Source organism: Thunnus albacares, chromosome 4 (assembly GCF_914725855.1).
Source record: "Thunnus albacares chromosome 4, fThuAlb1.1, whole genome shotgun sequence".
NCBI lineage: Eukaryota > Metazoa > Chordata > Actinopteri > Scombriformes > Scombridae > Thunnus > Thunnus albacares.
In genome coordinates, this window is record NC_058109.1 from 29,165,869 (window position 1) to 29,184,621 (window position 18,753).

Here is an 18,753-nt window from a genome sequence, read left to right on the forward strand (position 1 = left end):
AATTTTAAATGTAGTAGCAGGAAAAGTGCAACTGATAACATTGATTACAGTGATAGTTCTAGTGACCAAATATTGTGCATATTTGTCTTTGTCTCAAATGGTAAGTCATACAACACCTTAATGTTATGGAGTTATCATGTTATAACTTGTGCTTTTCCTGCTATGACAAAAATAAAAATATCTACATGGAAAAGACTTTATGTTGAATCACTGGTCGAAGCACACCCCGTGATCGAATAACAATTTAAATATCATTACGCTAACTCACTAAACATTAGCTTATGTCTGCTCAGTGACCTCACTTTTTTGAAACTTTTTTTTTTGGGGGGGGGGGGGGGGGGGGGGGGGCTTTTGGTATTTTTTAAACTCGGACCCTATTTTCCTATCATTTGTGTCCAACTGACTAATGAGGACAACGATTTTTGAAATTGGTCCAGTATTGAACGAGAGCGCTGCAGCCAACAGCCGCGAAACGGGCTGCAACGTAATCCGACGGGACCATAGCTCCCTGTCAATGTATGTCCACTAAAAGTGCTTGTTTTTACCACTGACAGGCTCAGATTGTTAGATACTTAGAATTCTTTTTCTTGACCTATTGTCTGTTTGTTATTGTGTCTAACCAAGTCTCTCTCAAGGGGAAGTCTCATTCTGAAATTTCGCGCATGCATAATTGGATTGAATTAGTGCTTCTTCTATTTTATATTGTAACTAACATAACAAGGAACACATGAAAAAAGTCAACAGAGCAAAGTGGCTGTAGCAAACTGAACAACATGTTTCTACATTTTTGAGAGGCACAATATGAGTATAGAATTATGAAAAAGAAACATATAAAACTAAATTTCACCAATGTGAGGCAGGACTGTACAACGAGTCAAGTTGACTGAAATCCTGAGGAACAGCAGGTAGTAGTAATGCACCTGAATAGCATTTACAAAGAAGAAGAGGGAAGTAGGAGACGTTTTTGAATAAAATTTCCATAAAAAATATTAATATATAATAGAAGAAGCACTAAAGCACTTCAAACAGTAATTTATTAATGGTCCCTGAGTGAAACCCTGTGGTTTAGAGCGAGCTCTGAGGTCAGCTAACCAACCTCTGACTGCCATCACTGAAGAGGCCGCTGCATCCGCAGTGAACGTCCCCCAGAGGGGCTCTGTAGAGCCGGAGCTAGAGAGGACTGTTGGCTCCACATACACCTCACACACATCTCCTCCTGTCTCTCTCCATATTACTCTGTTAGCTGCTACGACCCATAAACAGTGAAGTGCAGTTTTATATGACCGGTGTGGCGAGCTACTCATCCAAAGTCCCATTTTATTGGATGAACTTTTGTAAAAGCCTGTGAGTGAGTCATCCAACATTTGTTTTACAGGAAGAGAAAAGACAAGGATTTTGATGTAAGTATACTCTGATACTGATTTTTGACATATATTTGGCATATAACAAGAGATAAATGAACTAATAACACAGGGACACAGGATTAAAACTGGAAAAATGTATTTTTCTTTTCATTTCACTTTGGTATATCAGTAGAGGGCGCTGTGGAACAACATCAGGCCGAGGAGAAGATGGATGAAGCACAAACAGCAAGTAGAATGTAAACAGGTGTAAAGGTCTACATTTGTCTCATTTCAACGCTTAATACGTGAAACTAAACTAAAACTAAAAACTTTCCATAAGGACAAAGGAAACTAATAATTATCACCTGTAAAAACAAGCTAATTCATCTAAAATAACCTATGTATCCATAATAGGTTGGTACTAGTTTCTCGATGAATGTCTTTTTAAAAGTTAAGTCAAATGAAAAGTAAAGTACCCTGAGGCAGTGTTTCAATTTTTTAACTTGTGACTTAAATTTACTCTGGGGTTTACAAGGTTAACAAACATTGTGAATTCAGTTTTTGCGGTTGCAGAGTTGTCTTGCATGCAGAGGAACAGTTACATCAGACTGTAAGTCTGTGAATTTGATATTAATAGACTGTGAGCGATGTTTGGTGATTCAATAGACCGAATGAATTATAGATGAATATGTCCTGGAAAATATTACTCTAATCTCTATACAAAACATTAGAGACCTCGAGAGCTGTTTTAGCCTGAGCTTCCTCCAGTCTGCCTCAAGACACCCAGCCAAGGAGAGAGACGGGCTGGTGTCTGTCATAAAATACTCCCACTGTTTCTGTGATCTTCTCTTGCACTTTCTCTCACATACACACACACACACGCACACACACGCACACACACACACACAGGTCAGTGGCATGGCTCGGCCAGTTGTTTGGTGTATTTGGGACATCCGTGTCTCAGAGCGGCTGTCACAGTAAGGTCATTCACTCACAGAATTACAAATACTCTCTTATCCTTTTTATAGATTTTTATAGCAGCTCTGCCTGACAGAGGCCTCAACCAGAGAGAGGCTGAGCTGAGCTGCTGAAGTCATGCACACAAGGTAGGAGAGATTACTGATTATGGAAATATATAGAATCATTTCCAAAATTTTACTCAAAAAGACAAATTACAGAAGTATTAGTAGTAAGATGTAACAGTAATCATTATGAGGAATGGCCCTCTTCAGATTGTTAAAATCTAATCAGCAGTTTAAAGGATAAAGTTGGCAGTTTTCTATATTTTTCTTGTTGTCAACAAATCTCGTGCAGAGCCAAACCAACAATGAATTGATCTACTTAAAAGTATTGTGTGTGTATCCAAAGCCTGATATTCCTCTGTGCCCCAGACCTCTGTTGTTGTCCAAAAAGTGGTAAAAACATGTCAATGAGCCACACAGCTGCACTGGGTGATATGTTCCTTCACCACAAAGATTACGGTTACAGTAGCTTGTTTAGAAATGGCTCCAAAGAGTAATAACAGCAATTATGTTTTCAGTCTCAGGAGAGAGGTTCCTTGTACGGCAGATGCTGCTGCGCATGTGTGGGAACGGGGTTTTGTTTAGAGAGCTTCGCTAGTTTGCTCTGCTACATAACACAACCTCTTGACTTTTAACTGAAGTTCTTTGAGACATTTGTAAGGTAGCACAAATTTAAGAGGTTGTCATATGTAGCACAACAAGCTAGCGAAGCTCTGTAGAGAGAACCGTGTTCCTGCATAATGGTGTCTGCCGCACAAGGAACCTCTCTCCTGAGACTGAAAACATAATGGCTGGTATTATTCTTTGGAGCCATTTCTAAGCAAACTGCTGTAACCGTAATCTTTGTGGCGAAGGAACGTGTCACCCACTGTGTGATATGACTCACTGACGTGCTTTAAATAGTTTTTGGACAACAACAGAGCTCTACAGCACAGCGGAATAAGATATATCAGGCTTTGGATACACACACAATACTTGTAAGTAGGATCAGTTCATTGTTGGTTTGGCTCTGTACACGAGATTTGTTGACAATAAGAAAAATATAGAAAACATCGCCAGCTTTATCCTTTAATGTTGTAGCTGCTCCCAGATACTTACTGAGTGTATTGTATGTTTGTATCTGCAAATTCACCTGTAACTACAACAGAGATTTTTTTTTTTTTAAAGAAATAGATTATAAGTATGAAGTAAGTGACTGCACTTATTAACTTTCCACCTTTGCTAATTACCTAAAATCTGGGATGTAACCTTTTTGAAAACTCTATGTTACTCTTTGTCTCCCACTGTAACTAATTATTAGTTAGCCACAAGTTAAATTCTAACATATAGAGTCAAGAGACAGGTGAGAAGTCCTCTACAAATGTTTTCAAGGTATGTCAAATCTCAGTGTAAATGTGCTTTACCTTGTATAAATCTCTATGAGTAAATTCATGGAAGTATGAGTAATGTGATTATTCCTGTACTCATTATAAGCGTACAATATGTCGTTGCAGGTAGTGCAAGTGATAATCAGATTACTCTAATCTAATTATGTGTTGCACCTCGCTCCTCAGCCTTTTCATGTGCGTTATAAATTCACCTCATCTCCACAGTTGAATTCTCTAGTGCACGCTGAGCTCGCTGTGTGTTGAACACAAGGTTGCCTCTCCTCTGCTGGTGTGCCTTTGTCTCCCTCCCAGTCTCTCCTATCCATCCATCTGTGCTCTTCCCTCCCTGACTTTGTCTCTCCTCTGAGTGTGTTCCAGCCACATTGTGGTTTGAAGTGTTTCTGCTTCTAATGAGCCAATTGTTCTTGTGTTTTGTTCCCCTCGGGGAGTGTTGTGTAGCTAACAACATTCTGCTCACAACCATTTTAAAACATATTCACTGCACCGGGGAGGGATTGAGGCCAACAAAACAATAATGCCTCGGAGCATGTACAAAATGAAAAATGTGTTAATGACAGTCGCACTAGCTAAGTGACAGCGCATTCTTTTCCTGTCAATTAGACCTCGGTTATTCAAAAGCAATTTGCAACTCCCTGCAGAGTAAAATGTGTGCCATCTCCCAGGCCTTACTCTGTGATTGTGCGAGTGATGTATTCATTCCATTTCTCCGTGTGCGTCCTAGTTTGAGACATTCAAATAATATTAAGGTTAGAGACAAGCCGCAGCGCTCTATCCACATTGTGCTCTTCCTGTGAAAACAGAGAAAAGTATCTTTTTTCAGGTGTGTGTGTTTCTTTCTGCATGCTCAAGTGTGCCCATGACCGTGAACTAGGGGTATTGATACAGCTGGCATTCAGCACCCTGATTAATTGCCATGGCATTTGGCTGTTCTCGGTAAATGTCACATCCCATGCTGAGTGCTTGTTTAATGGATGTCTGCCCATCGTAGGCCCAGCATCGGCGCTTCCTTCCTTTAGTCTCCCTCCATCCTTCTCTCCTCTTCCCTGTTCTCCTCCGCCGCTTCATTAAAAGGCTAGCTGTGCTTCATCAGCAAGAATGAGCGGACTGATCCCGTGCAGCTCGGATGTCCATACTCTTGACAGTTTTGTCCAGTGTGGGCTTGCCGTACAGAGCCTCCTCTATTTCTGACAGTGCCAGTTCAAAGGGAGCTTAAGGTTATGTTCTCTCCCTTCTTCGCTTTAATCTACAGTAAATGTGTAACGATAAGAGCTGGGAAAGAGCTCTACCTTCAAGTGTGCATATCCCCTAAGACCCAATTTCAGTTTGTCTCTATATCTCTAAGAAGAACAAAAAGATATGGAGAATTAGCTTTCGTCCTCAAGTGAATTAGTTTGCTCTATCTTAATGAGGTTTGCCATGTCAGAGGGAACAGTTCAGAGCCTGCATGCTAAACAGACAGAAATTGGAATAGAGTATTAGCTCCTTAACTGCAAAAATACCTTCTCTCTCCAGCTCTAATTCCAGCACAGCCATGCAATTACCCTTATATACAATTTTATCTTGTCACTTCCAAATGGGAATAGAAGACCAAGCAGAGAAAAAAATCATCTTGTGTTTTTTTTTTTTTTTTTCTTTTTGGAAAACTAATTCCAAAATCTAATTAACTGCAGAAAAACATGTCACCAGTTTGGCTGGAAACATCGAACGTAGTTATGCAAATGGGCCCAAGGACTGTAGAATGTGATTTGACAGAATCTCATTCTGGATGGTACGAGGCCAGATAGAAAGATTACTCAGCCGCATCTGAGTGGAGGCAAACAGGAAGCGATGAGCCTGGTAATTTATTGTGTTGGTATTTCTCCTGTTTTAACTTCAGACAGCTCATTAAGGAGCGAGGTGTCACCCAGCCGGACAGAAAAGACAGACAGGAGCGTTTCTCTAATGGGTCCTCCTCTGCTCTGTCTGCATCAGCTCTTTTTTTGCCTTTTGCTTTGCGGGTTTAATCTCTGACTTCTTTAATATGAGGTGCCAAATAAGATTTTACACAATTCATCATTTTGCTCCCTCACGGGGGAGAGCGGGATACCATTTCATCCTCCCACTTGTCTTTAGTCTGCTTACAGGGCTGTTTCAGGGCGGCCATGGAGAGATGGCCAGAGGGCTGAGATAAGGAGAGGAGGTCTGTCTTACATTTTTTAGGACATGATGGAGAGACGACGTAGGCTGCTGTATTGTGACAGTTTGATTTACAGGTGTCACTCTGCTGTAGCTGGCTGGTGTTACTGTTGGCAGACATTGGTCCATATACTTACAGAGTGCTGAAACTCAGTTAACAGTTGTCTTTACTAATAGGTGTGCATGTTCAAATACACACACAACGAGGACTTAACACAGACTTGCTAGCGATAACTTACTCATCTACAAACCTAAATCTGTTCCTAATCGTCAGAGCTACGCTCAAACCCAAAACTAGCCTCTGGGAAATGTCCAGGCAAGCAAAACATCCTCACTTTCAAGAGTTTTATCTGAGAAATAAGTATAAAAATGTACATACTCACACACTATGAGAACGCCCCCCCCCCCCTCCATGCAGCAGTGACCTTTTGTCGTGATATCAGCACTGACACCAGGCTTATTCAGGAGCGCTCCTCACCCCTTGGCAGCTCCTGATTGCATGCCAGTGAGTGTTTGTTTGCAGACACGCAGAGCAATACAAAAAAGAGGCGAGGTCCACTTTGGTACAAACAAGTAATTAATTATTGAAGACACCAAACATGACTGCTTGCTAATCTACATAGTCGTTTAAAGCCCCCTGATTTATAATTCAGGCCCTTCTCTCACTCCACTGAGTCCTGAGATTGGAAAGCTGCTCTTGAGAGTGCTTGAAAACTTCACTGTGGGCGTGCAAGGTGTGTGTTTTCAGTGAGGGTCCTGTGTGACTGTGTGCATGCATATTTATGTGTGTTCACAAGTATGCATGTGGTGGTCCGGATTAAAATGAACAAAAAGTTGAACATGTGAATCGAGCAAGTTCACACAAATGTTCATTTAATCATATTGTGAAATTCATCACTGTTTCAGGGTAATTCAGTTCTTCTGTGTAGCCGCCCTCACAACGTTTTAAAGTGATTACAAATGTATTTGTGCTAAAAACACTGGGGTGCCTTGTTAGACAAACCCACAAGCGCTTCTTATTTAATATGTGTGGCAGATATTACACTGAGTGCTGTACATTAGGAATGCAAATAACAGCGTCAAAGGGGTTTTAGTTAATTAGCTGGAGATGAGATCCTGGCTCTAGCCCATAGCGGCTTGTGTTCCTCGGGACCACAGACCTCAACAGGGGGCCGCTCTTTGATCTCTGGATCCCACGGTCTGCTAACGGTTCCTCAACCTCTGCAATGCCTGCCGCACATGGACAGATGGGAACGGAGTGTGTGTGCAGGACTGATCCAATCTGCTCTGATTTTTTTTTTTCACTATAACTTTCTTTACGGTTAGTTTATGAACAGGCATATTGAGCTGAATACACTTCTAAAGTTTGACCAGTTCATGTTGCTTGTCTGTAAAAGATGCTTTGATTTTTCTTCTCTTTAGTAATATAGATAAAAAACACATATGCTGGCACTATATCAAAGGGAATACAACATTTCAATTTGGTTTCAGTTCTTTCAGCAAAGATTTGATTCATCTTAAAACGATACATTCTGCTCATGATTTGACTCAACTTGATGTGAATTTCAATGCCTCCAAACAGTGCAAAAGCTCTACAAATGTGAATTGTAAAAGGTGACTAAACTGATTCTTTCAACAATAACTAAATACATGTTAACAATAGAGAAAAGCACTATTTCAAAGGCTCACATTTATATCCAAGGACAAACAACGGCTCAGTATGTGCTAGTACGTGGGGGACGAGGCGTGAACAGAAGAAGAAATATGTCAGAGCAGGCAGACAGGTTTCAACATTAGTACTGCAGTGAAAAAATATACAGAATAAAATATACGGCAGAAATGAATCAACTTTTCAAATCAATGCAGTTGTCTCTCCAACCTTAAAATGATGCTTCAATGTTTTTTATAAACCCCTAATGCTCAGTGGAAGATTTATTCCTTCCAGACTTGAATACACTTCCCCCTGCTGGCTGATCATCAAACAACACGGGCTCCGTCAGCAGGACTGACAGGGTGTCCCATTTCTAATTACTATGTACTAATTCACCATGTACTAATGTTGACAACATACTGTTTTGGCAGATGGAGAACACGAGAAATCAATGTGCTGTAGTGTTTTGTACTAACAAGGAATGATACAAGCCATGTGGGACGTCAATGAAGCTGCAGTTTGGGAACAAAATTTCAAACTTGGTGTAACTAATAGGATTACTAATGGCTGTGTTTCAGTTCCATGGCGCTGATATTGTGTGTAGTAGATCACTTACATAGCTAAAAGGAGACCTTAATGGCTTGTAGCCCTCGTTATTCCTCGTTAATGTGATTAGTAACACCTGTGCCCGTCCTGCTATGACAACCAAAATGTGCGCATGTTAGAAAAGTCTTTATTTTCCTTTTTTCCAGCTGTCAGCAGCTCTTTTATTTCTGTTGTGCATTGCATCGTGGGACGACGGTATCCATCTTAATCAAATTTGACACTTAAGTAGAAATTCTGACTTTTTTAAGTATACCTTAGTTGGACATTTTTCCAGTATGAATGCACTACATACTCAAAATGTTGTTAGAATAAATATACATATGCAGCTGGGACACCATGTTGGCGTTTTTTTTTTTGTTTTTCCTTAGATTTATGTCCGTCTGCACATCTGCCTGTGTTGTTATTTGTCCTTGTCATTTCCAGAGATACTTTACAAGAACGAGGAGAACTTAAACACATCGCAGACAGTCTCAGGAGGGTGCTACAGGAAAATCTACACTCTGTAGTACAATTAAGGAGGACAAAGGCTCTTTTACACTTGCTCTGTTGGAGATTTCACGTTTTGTTGCAAAGCTTTTAGTCAGAGACTTCATCCAGACGTTCCTCTGTCTGAAAAACGTCTGTGACCAACAGCCTGGCAATTAAATTTGAAATCTGCAACGGAGGAAACTTTGCTGAAGACTCTATTCTCTTTAATTGTGCCACTCAGAGTTGTGGGACACTCATGAATGAATTATCACATCACCTCAGGATACAGAACCAACTGCTGGAAAACGATGGTTGCTCATAACCGACTTATTAACTATTTATATTTTCAATGGTATAGTGTGATGTGACGGTGACAGAAGGGATGAAATACATAAGCGGGAGAATACATTAGACGTGACAGGATGATGTGTGGCGTGCATCATTGCCGGGTTGTAATGATGTCGGGGTATTCGGCTAATCCCTGCCTGGCATTCTGACGACCTCCTGCACCACGGGACCTCGAGCGGAGTCCAGGAGCAATGAGCACAGCTGCAGAATGTGACTGATTCAACTATTTGCATTTGTAATTAGCCAAGACTGTTGTCCTCTGGACACATGCTTCTAATGTTTGTGTGTGTTGGAGTGTTGTTTTTATCTCATATTGAAGACATATTTATTAAATATGTTTGAGCCTGTAAGAACTGAGCAGGAGGATGCAGCTATGCTTACAGGTTAGACGGCCTTTTTACTATTCTACCTGCAGTAGCCGCTGTGCTATTTTCAGGAGAATTGTTCCATGGTGCCAGGACGTCTCTCATCCTTAGTTCTGTCAATCCTGTGTCCTTGAGTCCCCACATTGTCAGCTCCTGGGTTCTTCTCCACTGCTTCTCCCTTTTTTATTCCTCTCTCTATCTTTGTTTCTCTCCATAATGTAGCTATGGTGATATAGAGTTGTCACAATGCACAGGACCCACTGGCATACACACATACACACACACACACACATATTCATCCAGGGAATCACAGAATGGATGGAGGCATGGTGCGGGGGGAACTGTGTGTGGTGGTGGAGGGAACTCAGCCTTGAACCATCTAGCCCAAACCCAGAGAATAATAGGAGGAGTGCTCTCAGAGATAGAGAGAGCTGGCGAGAAGGAGAAGACAGTGAGGGGGTCTGCCTCATTTGCACTGAGTCCTCCCCTCTTCACGCAGCCAGCTGACAGGGGATATTTTTATCAGCCTGGCACACACAGTGCAGAAAAGGAACAAATTCATTTGTAACAGCACACTCCCAGCCAAGGACAATATCTCAGCAGGATAGAACATAGCTGTCTTTCTGCACTATCAGAATAGAAATCATTCATTCTTATTTATGCACCTGCCTACGTACTATCATGCAAAGGTGGCCTCGCCCACTTTGTGTCCAATGGAGCAGAAAACAGAAATGCTAAATGTGTTCCCCAAGGACTGAACCCTCTCTATAGACATGCAGACATTTGTATTCATTTTGTGTTAGTCTCTGTTTGTTTTGTCTTTCAATTTATCTCGACCCACTGTGGAGATTTTCCTCTGGTTCCTCCATTAAAGCCTGTGTGGTTGATATATAAGATATCAACCTGTAATGGTAGTTTACATGAGGAAACTTTACCCTGTTCATATACAGCGGTTGGACTGAGGATGCATCTGTTGATCTGTGCTAAACCCAATTAGAAGTCAGTGAGATGACACAGCTTAAGTGTGCGTGAGAGCGATCAGAGAGAGGGAGCTGGAGCATGAATAAACCATGTGCTAAAGTGGTGTCACTGGGCTGCTGTGTTGGCATGTCGGCACCGCTCAGGAAAAACATGGCCGTCTCTGGGGCATTGTCTGTAATCCAGCATATTAGAGCATCTAGATGCCTCCTTTATGTAAGCAGTCTCACAGTCTCAGACATCATCTGATATGCATACCGTGGTGGAAAATAATAATAATAATTTTCCAGTAGTATAGTTTGTTTTAAGATAATAATGAATAGTATTAGAACAGGCTAATCCATTCTTACAAAGGGCTCGTGGGTCTGATTGGCTTGAATGACAATGTTTGTTTTTTTTTACCAGGATTAGTGTTGAATGCACCTGACATTGAAACAGAAAATAAAATATTCTTTATCCTCAAATGCAATGCAAATCCCTGCCTCTGAATAGTTTTTTTGCATCTGCAAGGGACAGTCATGGCCAGGAAAAAATGCTGTTTGATTTTTTCAGAGCAGCATGGTTTCATCTCTTTGCGGTGACACAAATACCGTTGTGTGCCAAGCTGACAGATAGATGATCCATTGAAGGCATTGTAATTGAAAACACTGAGAGGGGGTGGACAATTAATCTCTCTTTCTCACCATGCTTCAAATTTCCATGGAGAAATACCTCGAAATGCAGATAATAGATAAGAGCGTTATTGATTAGATGGGGTGGGAGGAGAGGCGAGGAGGTGCAGAGGTTCTCCATCACTAATCTCTCTGGCTGTGACTGCATCTAAATAACCTGCAGAGAGGGATAAACAGGCGCATCCATCATGGGACGGCTGCTGTGGACAGTGATGGATGCCTCCACCCTCCGCCACCCTCCCCCGCACCTCTCCCTCCTGGTCAGGGGATAGGAAGTGACACGGGCACTCAGGAGAAATACCTGGCTTAAACCAAGCAGGAAAAGCTTACTTTAGCTCTGTTGTGATGGAAGGATTCAGGGCAGGTTTTGTTTGTGCGTCTGTGTGAGTTTGTTGAATTGTCCCCTGTCCTCCGTCCCCACGTCTCTTTGAGTTTGTAGGATTATCCGTCTTGATAGATCCTGTTTGTTTTGTCAAAGAGGAAATTGGTTTTGTGGATTTGTGTGAGAGAGAGTGTGTGTGTGTGAAGTCACCCATATATACCTTTTGTGCGCCTGTGTATAAATTGATTTGGGTGTGCGTTTTCTTTTCTATCTGCATGCCCATGCACTGTGAGCCAAATCCCCGTGCTGCCCGGACCCAGTGAGCAGGCGTGCCCACGCCAGCTCGCCTCAGAGGTGCCAGCCTGATAGATATGGTGTGTGTGCCAGGCTGTGCCTTCCCTCCCCACCCCTGCAGCATTAAGATTGATCCCTCGTTCCCTCCCATTCCTTTCTCTCTCACTCCTCTGTGTGCCTCTGCCTTTATGAGACTGTGAATAGGTGAAGCTCACAGGCTCCAGCAGATGGCCGGAGCTGCCCTGTTTCACTGTCTCACACACACACACACACACACACACACACACACACACACACACACACACACTACTGCTGAATGAGAGCCTAGAGAGAAAGAGAGGAAGAGGCAGAGGAAAATGTGAAAGAGTAGAGAAAGAGAAGAAACAGGAAGCAACACACGAGAAGAAAAGCTAAAACTAATAGAAACAGGGAGAGCAGGCGAGGAATAACAGAGAGAGAGGAAGATGGAAAAGCAGAGGGAGAGATAGAGCAACAGCCAGAATATGCTAAATGAGGAGAGAAAGAGAAGAGGACAGAAAGGCTGCCGAAAAAGGGAGTGAGGGCGAAATTGAATTGTAGATTGAGGGAGCCTCTCTCCTCCCTCTTTCCCTCCCTCTTTTATTTATCTCATGTGACACCACGCCTCCCTCCTTTCACTTGTCAGTGCATCTATAACAGTGAGCTGTCTGCACCGGGCTGCGTGGGGGGTGAGACGAGCTCCTCACTCTGCCAGCGCAAGAGACCGGATCTGAACGGACCGGACAAGACTGGATGGTACTAGACTGGTCAGAACAGGTGTGTGAATTTTTCTTGTGTGTGTGCATGTGTGTATATGTGTGTGCATTTCTTGATAGATGACAGAGGGCAGCGTGTGTATCCCTCAGTATGTGATCAGCTTGTTCCTCCACAGGACTTGCTTCCAGAGTAGCGTATGTAGAAGGTACAGTGCTGGAGCTTTGCCCTAGTTTACACTTGAATGCTCTGATCCGTTCTGTTCGCCTCTGAGATTTATGCATGGAGTCGCTAACGGCACTGCTCATCAGGGTAAGAGAGATCAGACCCCTCTTTCATCGGACACACTGGACTCTTTTCTCGGAGTAAGAATCAGAGCAGCGTGGAGAGGTGCTGCTGTTTATGTGGTGGAACAAGTTGGTAGTTTTTGGGCTAGATGCTGTTGTCATGTACAGTGTCTGCATTTGGTTTAAAAGTGTCCGTTTTTAAAGTGATGTTGATGTTTCTATATAGCTTGTACGCTGCTGTAGGACAGTTATTATATTGCTGTCGTGTTGAGAATCTGCGAGAATCCACTTTAATCAGTGAAACAAGTCAGTACAGCTCTCACAGCTCTTTGGTGTTGAATCCAATTCGTGATTGGTTGTCTTCCTGATTCACACGCCGTGGTGTTTTGAAATATGGAACATTCATTGTCTCAGCATTGCTTTGTATTTACTCAGCCAAATATAATCCTGACTGTTGCTGAATGTGTGTGTGGGGGTTTAAAATTAGAGCAAAAACAACAACTACAGCAGTGGAAAAATATCACTTTTTCCAGAGTCAGGACAGGTCCAGTTTTGGATTGTTTACCTTGTGGGGATCTTTTTTAGAAACCGAGGAGGTATCGGCCACTCAGCATTCATTCGTTTAAAGGACCAGTGAGTAAGATTTAGTGGCATCTAGTGGAACGGACTTGGCAGAAATGGAATATAATATTCATAAGTATGTTTTAATTAGTGTATAATCACCTGAAAATTAGAATCGTTGTGTTTTTGTTACCGTAGAACAATGCCTTCATATCTACATAGGGAGCCAGTCCTCTTCCACGGAGCCCGCAATGTTGCACCACCATGTTTCTACAGTAGCCCAGAACAGACAAACCAAAGACTGGCTCTAGAGAGGGCCTTTCGTGTTTTTCGTGAGTTTGCCGTAGATTCTCCTACACGCCTGGAATAGGAGGGTGAGGAGAGGTGTATTAATTTGGTTGCAATCTGCAACCTCACCGCTAGATGCCACTAAATCTCACACACTGGTCGTTTAAGAGTAGCCATTACAACAGTTGCAGCTGCTGCCACTCCTATAGAAGCCTTTTCGGCTTTAGTCTACGTAGCTAGTCCCAGTGAATGTACTCACTATCAGTGTTTTGTCAATAGCTTTATGGGTCAAAAGGCTGTGTCATCAGCAAGTGGTGGTGGTTAAGAGCAGCAGAGTGGAGATGGTATTGGGGAGGGGGGGGGGTGTGGGGGTAAGTGCACTGACCTAGAGGCTGAAATATTTATGATAGAGCCGCGTGGTGTTGTGGCGATATGAGTGGATGGATGAATGAATGCAGGGATGGAGGGATGAAGGGATAGAAGGAAGTAAGGAAGCTTCTGAGATCTGTTCTTTAAGCATTCATTATTTATCACAACGCACTCTGCCATGGAAGCTCTAACCCCCACATCAACTGGCCTCTTTTCTCACTGAGATGCCAGTGGACTGAAGGAGGATGCTCCTGCTAAGTCTACCTGTTAGCTAGTCCCCAGGCATGTTGAGACTGCAGCTGCACGCTACACAATCTGCTCACACACACACACACAAACGCACCTGCATGCACTCAGATGTACATAACATTTTGTTCAGATTTTTGTTTACACACACTAAGCTGTAATTGCATGGTTAAACTCACTGATGTACTTATTTGCACTGCATTACATATAACTGGTGTAAATTTGTACCCATGCTCATATAACACACATACACACACATTTTGAGTTTTTATTTAGCTCCCATCTTTCTCATTGCCATTTTTCTTCTTGAGTTGTTCACTTCTTTCTGAGACACACACACAATCAGTGGGAGTGACGACCTTGAGACCTGTTGATGTTGTTTGCAGCGGCCGTGCTGTGAATACATAAGAGGCCATGTGGGACCCCCGGCGAAAATGGGGCGCTTGACATGCCGTTTGTAAAAATGGCTGGAAAATGTGCAGGAGGGCTGGCGATGCAGTTGAAGGGAGACACAGGCATGAATATGTATTGTATGCTAATGCCGCACGCCGAGGCTGTTGACTCAAGCTGTTCATGAAAGCAGAGGACATGTTCCCCCGTCGCCCCTCTTAGGAGGAAGAGCTATCGATAAACCCATTGTCAACGCAGCCACATCCCTGGCCACGGGGGCAGCGCGGTGACAGGTGGCAGATATCAGTGACAGCAGCCAAGGTGACACTGCACCATGGTCTCTGCGGGCCTGCAGGCAGCCGGGGCAGCGCCGGTGTCTGCTCATTTTACCGCCGCCTTGACCTTTTGTGGTTCGACACAGTGAGGTTATACTAGAGGGTCCTAAAGCTAATGTCTCCCATTAGCTTCATTCAGCCCTCTCAGAGCTACTGCTTGTTCCATCTGTTCCACTTCTTGTCGTTCTACATGTTGACTTGTCTTTCGCTACACCGGTTGGTACGTTTCCATCGATCTGTTTTTATGCACATTTGTAATTTGTGCTTAAGGAAAAACAAGAAATTCGAAATGAAGCCAAAATATTCCACAAAAAAGTTTTCACACTTGGCTGATGTGGAAGATATTGAAAAAGAGAAAATGTGATAAATGCTGATGGAAATTAATGAAATCGAGTATGTCTTGATAACTGCTTCTTCTTCTTAGACTGTAGATGCTGCCATGACTCCACTCCAGCAGAAATTAAAAAAACTAAAACACAAATGCCATCTTAGCAGGGAAGCAGCAATTAAATGTCATGATGTATCTGAGTTACTGCTGCACAATTAATTATGTAATTTTGTTGCATCCTCTTGAATAGGTAGCCTATATCAGTTTTATCGGAATATTCCTATATTCACATACTTTACAGGTAACAGACGGAAACACGCTGATTCACTTTTTATTTAGCTGATATTTCATCTTAAAACTCTGCAGCATAACCAGTATTTCATTGCTCCTTTAGCATACATTAAAAGTAGCCTGACAGTAAGTAGCACTCACGTGTTCCCCCTCTGAGTCCCTGTTCATCAGTATGTATGAGCTGCTGTTAACAGGTTCTGCGATGAAGCGGCATCGGGAGATCAGCGTGTAAATCTCGGTGCTGCTGCTTCTCTCGTCTCTAATGATAGAAGCGGAGAGGCTCTTTGACGACGCCTCTCAGACACTCAGCAGCGTGTAGAGAGGAAAGAGTAGTCTACGGCTGATAGGAGCAAATAAGGAGACGCACATTGGTGTGTGTTTGTATGTGCATGTGATTCTGTGCTGTTTCTCTGTGTTTGTGTGCGTGCCATATCTGCTCAGAGTGCACAGTGTGTATACTTGTGATTTCCAGCGTGGACAGGCATTCGACAGCAATGTGCGAGTGCAATCAGATTTCAATCTTTTCCCTCTATATGGCTGAGCTGCTGCGGCAGAGGTGCCCCATGGGGAAATGTAATTATACCCTGCTGGCCACAGGGTACGGGCTTCACTGCCCTATCTGTCTCAGGAGAGACTGCGGCTAGTGGCTGGCCCCTTCTCACTTGCAATATCAAACAGCAGAGATATCAGTAAAGCCCCGCTATATCACCCAGTTTTGTATTAAATCCCTGCTCCAATCTCCTCCCCTAATCAGCTTTTAGATCCCGGGGTTATCAGTGGCCTTTTGCTACAGTTTTGTTACAGTTGTGAATAATTTATGACAGTATTAACTGCGGCTGCTAAGAGCAGTGATTGGGACATTTTGGAACACAGCCAAGATCTCACTCGAGTTCAAAGTAATTTTTCTCAACAGTTTTTTTGTCTCATAAGCAGAATCTCATTTACGTACTTGTAATTATTAATATTAAAATTATTTTCATCTGCATTGTATTTTTTATCATTTCCACCATCTGAGTCTCACATATTTGTTTTACATTTTGGCAAAACTAAATGTATGCTATTCTCTAGGTCACTTAAGAGTATTTAGCCTGCTGTCCATATCTAAACCCTTCAGGGTTCTGAAAATGAAACTGTTGAATGTTATAAATACTTGGGACTCTGGCTGGATACCAGGCTCACTTTTAAGACTCATGTGGAACATATATCAAGCAAACTGAAGGTCATAATTGGACCTCTGTAAAAAAAAAAAAAAAAAAAAAAAGACATTGTGCAATCTACAATTCTGTCTTCACTTGATGTGGCCTGATATGGTGATATTGTATATATGCATGTTTCTCCCTCCACCACCAGGCCTCTTGACTCAATGTATCACAGTAAACTGCACTTCATAACGAGTGATACATTTCTCACTCACCACTGCATCTTATATGAAAAGGTGGGATGATCCTCCTTAACAAACAGAAGGGAGCAGCATTGTATGTTGTTTATTTATTTATAAGGCTCCACTGCGAAAACTGCATAGTTATCTCTGCTCTCTGGATCCATTTAAATACCGTACCTACAATGTCAGGTCTCAGGACATTTTAACATTACAGTCGCTGCACCTCTTCCTCATACTGAACTTGGAAAAGGTGGTTTCAAATATTATGCTGCATACAAATGGAATGAGCTCCACAAATATGAAACTAAATTCTCTTATTTCACTTGAACATTATAAAAATTTGTACTTATGTATTTGAAATCACACTTGTAATTGCTGTTCATAATTGTGAAAAATGTATAACGTGTATCTTTGCGTCTGTCTATGTTTAAACTGTATATGTTTAGGTCTCTCTTCTCTCCTGATCTCAATGAGACCACCTGTTTAAATGAAGGATTAAATAAAAATATAGATTTGAAGAGTGATATTTATGGATCACCCTGCTGTGTATTCCTCTCGTCACGGCTGCCATTCTTTCTTTGATGGCCGTGTCTCCTCTCACTGAGGTGTGTGCTCACATTGTGTCCATTAGCAAGGCAAAACAAACAGACACACTCTGCTCTCCTGGATTTAGGCAAACAATCAATGGCAGCACTCAGATAGCAGCAGTCTAAGTGGCCCACTGATGTTAAGATTAAATGAATACAGGATGCAGTGGTGATGGGATGGCAACACCTGCCAACCTAAAACAGCTAAAATATTATCTATTCTCAGAATCTGTTTATATAAAACATGACTGAAAATCCTCTGTTCAAGCTTTTAAAGCAAACAGTTTTATGGAGAAAAAAAATAAAAAGCTATGACAAATTTAAGACATGATTAAATTATGGAAGCAGTAATGAGGACTTGACTGTGACTATTGACTGGCAAGTTGAAAATTTAACCCTGTGAATTAGTGTCACCCATTTCATCATGTTGTACCTAGTCATGGTAACTTACTAGAAGTGCAGCCGTGCCAGAACACTTCTTGTCTTCTTCATTTCCCTGATTTGCTACACTCCAACTCTACCTTAATCTCCATTTCTGTGTTTGTCACCCTCTCTCCGTCCTTGTGTTTAGCCTGGTCACAACTTCAGCTACGCCACCCCCTGCCCCCCTCCGCACCCCCACAGCCCTCCCTCGTGCCTCTCCCTCAGGCAGCCATTGTGTTGCCTAATAAGGTTCATGGAATTACAGATCTCTGAAATTGGATTTTCTCACTCCACCAAAGCAGTGGGATTACGGGTTTAAGGCCAGGTGCATCGGGGCACAACTGACCTGTGACTGAACTGCGTTTTCTGACTGCACCCTTAAGGTGGGCAGATCAAGAGATTGACGTGCCAACAGCTCTGTGGAAAGACAGATGGGCAGATTCCTTGTATCTGTATGTGTACCTGGCAATTAAATCGATTCTGAGCCAGACAGTTTTTTGGCTCCTACGTTTAGATTTCTGTTTCTCTCATGTCAGCCACTCTCAGGCCTAGTCCACACATATAGGGGTATTTTTAAAAATAGGGTTTTTCCTCCTTTTGTTATAAAAAAAAAATCCCGTCCACACAAGCACTGTGTTAAAAAAATCTCTGTCCCAAATTTTCCTATAGGTCCGTTTTCAGTGACTTAAAACACAGTTTGAGTGCAGACGAAAGGCCAAAACAGAATAGAAAAAGCTGTATTTTAATATACCCGTGTACGTGCGGACTAGGCATCACTTTCACACCCTCCTCCTCTGTCTGTCCTCGCAACTTTTGACTGTGTTTGATCTAATTCTAATCTAATGAATCTTTTGATCTTCCTCTCCTCACACCCAGACACATTCCAGATTTTTACACCCAAAGT

At 42.4% G+C, this 18,753-nt stretch overlaps 1 protein-coding gene across 7 annotated transcripts in view; it reads left to right on the plus strand.

Moving 5' to 3' along the window:
- Window positions 1-350: 350 nt before the first annotated feature.
- sulf2a (sulfatase 2a) overlaps window positions 351-18,753 on the plus strand; it is a 45,596-nt gene continuing 27,193 nt past the window's right edge. For 2 of the 7 annotated variants that reach the window (XM_044348653.1, XM_044348654.1), the window contains exons 1-4: window positions 351-1,400; window positions 1,534-1,593; window positions 2,372-2,449; window positions 12,296-12,426. The gene's annotated coding sequence lies outside the window, so the exon portion shown is untranslated. The remainder of the gene's footprint in view (window positions 1,401-1,533; window positions 1,594-2,371; window positions 2,450-12,295; window positions 12,427-18,753) is intronic. The other 5 variants (XM_044348658.1, XM_044348659.1, XM_044348655.1 and 2 more) reach the window with 3 other exon arrangements.